This window comes from Panthera leo, chromosome B2 (genome assembly GCF_018350215.1).
Source record: "Panthera leo isolate Ple1 chromosome B2, P.leo_Ple1_pat1.1, whole genome shotgun sequence".
Taxonomy (NCBI): Eukaryota; Metazoa; Chordata; class Mammalia; order Carnivora; family Felidae; genus Panthera; species Panthera leo.
In genome coordinates, this window is record NC_056683.1 from 46,930,250 (window position 1) to 46,938,562 (window position 8,313).

Below are 8,313 nucleotides of genomic sequence, written 5' to 3' on the forward strand. Positions count from 1 at the left end.
AGGCACCTTTCATCCTACATCTCTAACCAAACTATAGGACTTGTCCTGAGCTGAGTAGTAACCAGGTCTGCTGTTTAACTGGATGATGTAAGACCTTGGAGAAAAAAAAGCTGATAGAGAATCTCCCTCCTTTGTGTTGGATGAAAGTTTGGAGGCAGTTGGCAGAGACCCAAGGGGTAAGGATTTGAGAACTACTGGTTTGCAGAGACTTGTGAATTCCCAGGGAATTTATCTTCCTGACTGAGCATTACTGAGATGACAGTGGGTCTCGCTCGTCCCCCATGAGGTGCAGGAATGCTTAGCAGATGCATTGAGTTCCTTCTGACACTGGTCTAGAACATCAAGCATTGACTGCTGAAAAGACTGAGGAACAAAGAAGCTTTGTTCAGGCTCTAATCAGGGGGAGTATGTGTTCACCATCTGGCAAATCTCTGAGTATTTTTGCCAGATTGCTGTTCCTCCCTTCATTTTCAAGATTGTTGCTACCCAAGGTACCTCAGCAACTGAAACTTCACCCCCCAGGGAATAGACAAACAAAATCAACAGCCAACCAAAAGGGTGTCAGAACACAGAATGAAGAGAATCAAGAGATACACAAAATAAGAGGCTTCTAACAAAATAAAGCTATTGTAGAAGTCCTCCCTTAGATCAGCAGAGCTCTCCTATCTTATGCAATAGACAATTAAAGACTGTGGAAACAAGGGCTTTGGAAGCCTGAAAATATCTCTGCTTTCCCCAAACTGCCTGAAATTGCAGTTAAAAATTATAGACCAGTCTTTCAGACTTAGATAAGAACAAAGAATAACAAAAACTTCCTGAAACCAATCAGCTAGGTAGAGCTTAAAAATCAGCCAATTAGTACAAATCAGCCAATTAATATAAATAGTATTATTTGATATCTGAAGTGTTTTTCTGGGAGACATACAAAATGGTATAAAAATGTTATTTAAATATTGACAGAGCTAAGTTAGACTTTGAACTTGATCTTGAACAAAAATGCACCCCATTTCCCAATAAACAAAATTGTAAGAACAATTAAGGATATTTAAGCATAGCATGCACACATACACACACACACCTTTGCCGCATCTATAAAAACGGATGATGATTTGCAAACAAACAAACCAGCAGACAAATGGAAAGAGCACAGAATCTCTGTTAAAACCAATGATATAAAAATGGGCAAGATAATAGATTTGGATAACAGACCCAGTAGACTTTAAAAAAAAATATTTACTTTTGAGGACGGGAGGGGCAGAGAGAGAGGGAGAGAGAGACTCCTAAGCAGGCTGTGTGCTGTCAGTACGAAGCCCGATGCAGGGCTTAATACAGGCCTTGATCTCACTGAACCATGAGATCATGACCTGAGCTGAAATCAACAGTCAGATGCTTAACCAACTGACCCACCCAGGCACCCCATCCAGTGGACTTTCTGTGTGAATAACAGGAGTGCTAGACAAAAAAAAAAAAAAAACAAAAAAAAAAAAAACAAAAACAGATGGAGAAGAGGAAGACATTAAGTAGTAGAAGGAAGTTTATCTGAGCAGAGGACTCAAATCTTCAAATTAAAATGCTTCACCAAATTCTAGGCAAGATGGATAAAAAAGGACATATTCTACTGTGAAAAAAAGGCCATGAACTCAGAATTTTAAAATAAAACTACCGGTTGTAAGATCATTGAAGAAAGGCAAGGAGAAAGTGCTCATAAGCTAAGGGCTGGTGGCCATCATAACCCTGTTTCTAAGCACATAAAAATTATCGACTTAAAAAAATACTTGTGTATACTCAAGACCCTCTGAGTTTTGCCTTATTTTTTTTATTAATTTTATTTCTTTAATGTACATCCAAATTAGTTAGCAATATAGTGCAACAATGATTTCAGGAGTAGTTTCCTTATTGCCCCTTACCCATTTAGCCCATCCCCCCTCCCACAACCCCTCCAGTAACCCTCTGTTTGTTCTCCATTGTTAAGAGTCTCTTACGTTTTGTCCTACTCCCTGTTTTTATATTACTTTTGTTTCCTTTCCCTTATGTTCATCTGTTCTGTGTATTAAAGTCCTCACATGAGTGAAGTCATATGATATTTGTTTGTCTTTCTCTGACTAATTTCGCTTAGCATAATACCCTCTAGTTCAATCCATGTAGTTGTAAATGGCAAGATTTCTTTCTTTTTGATTGCTGAGTAATACTCCATTGTGTGTGTGTATGTGTGTGTGTGTGTGTGTGTGTGTGTACACATATATCACACATCTTCATTATCCATTCATCCATCAATGGACATCTGGGCTCTTTCCATACTTCGGCTATTGTTGATAGTGCTGCTGTCAACATTGGGGTGCGTGTGTCCCTTTGAAACAACATACCTGTATCCCTTGGATAAATACCTAGTAGTGCAATTGCTGGGTCATAGGGTAGTTCTATTTTTAATTTTTTGAGGAACCTCCAGACCGTTTTCCAGAGTGGCTGCACCAGCTTGCATTCCCACCAGGAATGCAAAACAGATCCTCTTTCTCCACATCTTCACCAACCTCTGTTGTTGCCTGAGATGTTAATGTTAGCCATTCTGACAGGTGTGAGGTGGTATCTCATTCTGGTTTTGATTTGTATTTCCCTGATGATGAGTTATGTTGAGCATTTTTTCATGTGTCCATTGGCCATCTGGATATCTTCTTTGGAGAAGTGTCTATTCATGTCTTTTGCCCATTTCTTCACTGGATTATTTGTTTTTTTGGGTGTTAAGTTTGATAAGTTCTTTATAGATTTTGTATACTAACCCTTTATCTGATATGTCATTTGCAAATATCTTCTCCCATTCTGTTGGTTGCCTTTTAGTTTTGCTGATTGTTTCCTTCACTGTGCAGAAGCTTTTTATTTTGATGAGGTCCCAGTAGTTCATTTTTGCTTTTGTTTCCCTTGCCTCCGGAGACGTGTCGAGTAAGAAGTTGCTGCAGCCAAGATCAAAGAGGTTTTTGACTGCTTTCTCCTCAAGGATTTTGATGGCTTCTTGTCTTACATTGAGGTCTTTCATCCATTTTGAGTTTATTTTTGTGTATGGTGTAAGAGAGTGGTCCAGGTTTATTCTTCTGCATGTCGCTGTCCAGTTTTCCCAGCACAACTTGCTGAAGAGACTGTCTTTATTCCATTGGATATTATTTCCTTCTTTGTCAAAGATTAGTTGGCCATACGTTTGTGGGTCCATTTCTGGGTTCTCTATTCTGTTCCATCGATCTGAGTGTCTGTTATTGTGCCAGTACTATACTGTCTTGATGATTACAGCTTTGTAGTATAGCTTGAAGTCCGGGATTAGGATGCCTCCTGCTTTGGTTTTCTTTTTCAAGATTGCTTTGGCTATTCAGGGTCTTTTCTGGTTCCATACAAATTTTAGGATTATTTGTTCTAGCTCTGTGAAGAATGCTGGTGTTACTTTGATAGGGATTGCATTGAATATGTAGATTACTTGGGGTAGTATTGACATTTTAACAATATTTGTTCTTTCTATCCAGGAGTATGGAATCTTTTTCTATTTTTTTTTGTGTCTTCTTCAATTTCTTCATAAGCTTTCTATAGTTTTTAGTATATATTTTTCACCTCTTTGGTTAGATTTATTCCTAGGTATTTTATGGTTTTTGGTGCAATTGTAAACGGGATTGATTCCTTGATTTCTCCTTTTGTTGCTTCATTGTTGGTGTATAGGAATGCAACCGATGTCTGCATTGATATTATATCCTGCAACTTTGCTGAATTCATGAATCAGTTCTAGCAGTTTTTTGGTGGAATCTTTCGGATTTTCCATATAGAGTTTCACGTCATCTGTGAAGAGTAAAAGTTTGACCTCCTCCTGGCCGATTTGGATGCCTTTTATTTCTTTGTATTGTCTGATTGCAGAGGCTAAGACTTCCAATACTATGTTGAATAACAATGGCAAGAGTGGACATCCCTGTCTTGTTCCTGACCTTAGGGGGATAGCTCTCAGTTTTTCCCCATTGAGGATGATATTAGTGTTGGGTCTTTCATATATGGCTTTTATGATCTTGAGGTATAATTCTTCTATCCCTATTTTCTTGAGGGTTTTTTTTTTTATCAAGAAATGATGCAGTATTTTGTCAAATGCTTTCTCTGCATCTATTGAGAGGACCATACAGTTCTTGTCCTTTCTTTTATTGATGTGATGAATCACATTGATTGTTTTGCAGATATTGAACCAGCCCTGCATCCCAGGTATAAATTCCACTTGGTCGTGGTGAATAATTCTTTTAATGTATTGTTGGATCTGGTAGGCTAGTATCTTGTTGAGGATTTTTGCATCCATGTTCATCAGGGAAATTAGTCTATAGTTCTCCTTTTTAGTGTGTCTTTGTCTGGTTTTGGAATCAAGGTAATGCTGGCTTCCTAGTAAGAGTTTGGAAGTTTTCCTTCCATTTCTATTTTTTGGAACAGCTTCAAGAGAATAGGTGTTAACTCTTCCTTAAATGTTTGGTAGAATTCCCCTGGAAAGCCATCTGGCCTTGGAGTCTTATTTTTTTAGGAGATTTTTGATTACTAATTCAATTTCCTTACTGGTTATGGGTCTGTTCAAATTTTCTTTATCTTCCTGTTTCAGTTTTAGTAGTGTATATGCTTCTAGGAATTTGTCCATTTCTTCTAGATACCCATTCTATTGGCATATAATTGCTCATAATATTCTCTTATTATTGTTTTTATTTCTGTTGTGTTGGTTGTGATCTCTCCTCGTTCATTCCTTGATTTTATTTATTTGGGTCCTTTCCTTTTTCTTCTTGATCAAACTGGCTAGTGGTTTATCAATTTTGTTATTTCTTTCACAGAACTAGCTTCTGGTTTCATTGATCTGTTCTACTGTTCTTTTGGTTTCAATAGCATTAATCTCTGCTCTAATCTTTATTATTTCCTGTCTTCTGCTGGTTATGGGTTTCATTGGCTGTTCTTTTTCCAGCTCCTTAAGACATAAGGTTAGGTTGTGTATCTGAGATCTTTCTTCCTTCTTTAGGAAGGCCTGGCTTGCTATATACTTTCCTCTTATGACCGCCTTTGCTGCGTCCCAGAGGTTTTGGGTTGTGGTGTTATGGTTTTAATTGGCTTCCATGAACTTTTTAATTTCATCTTTAACTTCTTATTTAGCCCATTTATTCTTTAGTGGGATGCTCTTTAGTCTCCAAGTATTTGTTACTTTAAAAATTTTTTTCTTGTGGTTGATTTCGAGTTTCAAAGCATTGTGGTCTGAAAATATTCACAGTATGATCTCTATCATTAGAGATTAGAGATCAACTTGTTGAGGGCTGATTTGTGTCCCAGTATGTGGTGTTTTCTGGAGAACGTTCCATGTGCACTGGAGAAGAATGTATATTCTGCTGGTTTAGGATGAAATGTTCTGAATATATCTGTTAAGTCCATCTGGTCCAGTGCCATTCAAAGTCATTGTTTCCTTGTTGATTTTTTGATTAGACGATCTGTCCATTGTTGTGAGTGGGGTGTTGAAGTCCCCTACTATTAAGGTATTACTATCAATGAGTTTCTTTATGTTTGTGATTAATTGATTTATATATTTGAGTGCTTCCACATTTGGGCATAAATGTTTACAATTAGGTATTACTGGTGGATAGACCCCTTAATTATGATATAATGCCTTTCTGCATCTCTTGATACAGTCTTTATTTTAAAGTCCTGATTGTCTGATATAAGTATGGCTACTCTGGCTTTCTTTTGTTGGTTCTCCATCCCCTTACTTTCAATCTGAAGGTGTCTTTAGGTCTAAAGTGGGTCTCTTGTAAACAGCATATAGATGCATCTTGTTTTCTTATGCATTCTGTTACCCTATGTCTTTTGATTGGAGCATTTAGCCCATTGACATTTAGAGTGAGTACTGAAAGATATTAATTTATTGCCATTATGTTGCTTGTAGAGTTGGAGTTTCTGGTGGTATTCTCTGGTCCTTTCTAGTCTTTGTTGCTTTTGTTTTTTTTTTTATTTGTGTGTTGTGTGTGTGTGCACGCGCATGTGTTTTCATCTTTTCTCCCCTCAGAGAGTCCCCCTTAAAATTTCTTGCAGGGCTGGTTTAGTGGTCAGAAACTCCTTTAGTTTTTGTTTGTCTGGGAAACTGTTCATCTCTCTTTCTATTTTGAATGGCAGCCTTGCTGGATAAAGAACTCTTGGCTGCATATTTTTCTGATTCAGCACACTGAATATATCCTGCCACTCCTTTCTGGCCTGCCAAGTTTCTGTGGATAGGTCTGCTGCAAACCTGATCTGTCTTCCCTTGTAGGTTAGGGACTTTTTTTCCCTTGCTGCTTTCATGATTCTCTCCTTGCCTCGGTATTTTGTGAATTTGACTATGACATGCCTTGTCGGTGGTTGGTTTTTGTTGAATCTAATGGGAGTCCTCTGTGCTTCCTGGATTTTGATGTCTGTGTCTTCCCCTGGGTTAGGAAAGTTTTCTGCTATGATTGGTTCACATAACCCTTCTACCCCTATTTCTCTCTCTTCCTCTTCTGGGACTCCTATGGTTCTGATGTTGTTCCTTTTTAATGAGTCACTGATTTCTCTAATTCTTAAATAGTGCTCTTTTGCCTTAATCTCCCTCTTTTTTTCTGCTTCATTATTCTCCACAAGTTTGTCCTCTGTATCACTGATTCTGTGTTCTGCCTCATCCATCGTTGCCTCCGTGACCTCCATTTGAAATTGCAGCTCAGTCACAGCATTTTTTATTTCATCCTGACTAGCTTTTACTACTTTTATCTCCACAGAAATGGATTCTAATCTATTTTCGACTTCAGCTAGTATTCTTATTATTGTGATTCTAAATTCTGCTTCAGACATCTTTCTAGTATCTGTGTTGGTTAAATCCCTGGATGTCGTTTGTTCCTACTCTTCTATTTGGGGTGAATTCCTTCATTTTGTCATTTTGAAGGGAGAAAAGGAATTAATGCAGTAAAAAAATTAAAATTAAAAAATATTAAAATTAAAAAAATTATAAATTAATAAATTAGAAACACACACACACACACACAATCGAATAAATGATGCTAGATCCTAGGTGTGTTTTGGTCTGGGTGTTGAAAGGGGCTTGATAGATTAGAGAAAAAAGGGGCAAGAAAAAAAAAAAAGGAAATCGTTTCATAATTTGAAAAAAATGAATACACTGAAGTAGACTAAAATGAAATGATGGAAGTAAAATAGAATTTGAAAAAGTTTTCACAACAGTAAAAAATATAGTGGAAAAAAATTAAAGAAAAATATTTTTAATAAAAATTGAAAATAAAAATGAATTTTTTCTCTCTCTGCATTCATGAGAAGAAACAAAATGAAAACGATAAAAAAGAAAAAAAGAGACAAGTGAATAGATGGACCAGCCAACAGACTGAAATACAACTGAAATTACTTCATTTTCCCCTGGGAGTAAAACTATGAAGCACTTTATAGTCCATAAACTAAGCAAGCGGAGAGACTTGTGTTCCTGAAGAGCAAGGTTGGCCTAGTTGGGCTAGTGTAATGGCTCCATTCTCCACTAGATGGCGCTGCTTAGCTTACTGGGGTGGATGGTTGTGGTGCTTGTGTGTGCATACGCGCATGTGCGGGAGTAAGACAATGGTGTTACCCAGCTACCCATTGTCTAGTATGGGAACTTTGTCCCCCGGATCAGCAATCATGCACCCGTCCTTTGTCTTCGGCTTCCGTCCACTTCCCGCTTTTACACAGTGTGTGACCAAGCCCCAGGCAGCACCTACCTCCCTCCCGAGTTTTGTCTCAGATGCGGCTATTTTTCCAGGCCTCTTACTTCTGAGGGACTGCGGCTTTGACCCATTCTGCCCCTCTGCAGGAGGGTCTCATGGAGCAATGGCCGGGTGCCGGCCGCACTCAGGAATGTTTGCAGGACCGTGCTGCTGCTACCAGTGCCCAGAAACTGCAACCGGGTGTCAGCCGGGTCCAGAAAAAGTTTGCGAGATAGTGTAGCAGCAGTGTTTCAGGGATTATGAAAAATCTCAACACATATCTGGCACCAGGTTTCACCCTTAACGACTTTGTTCCAGCACCAGTGAATGTGGTTGTTCTCCTGGGTCCACCGGGGCCTTGCCTTTAGGGGACCCACACAGCCTCTACTAGGTGTCCTCCCAGCAGGGGAACCGCCTCTCCCCATTTGGCCTGAAGACCCCGGACTGCACTCTGCTGCTGGGATTCGCCCTTCCCACCAGAGCACCGCCAGGTATTGTGCTGCGGAGTTTCAGACTCTGCACTCCCCCTGTTTACAGTCTTAATGGAATTTAAACTCTCTCCTTTCTCCTTTTTCCCTTTTCAGTTCAG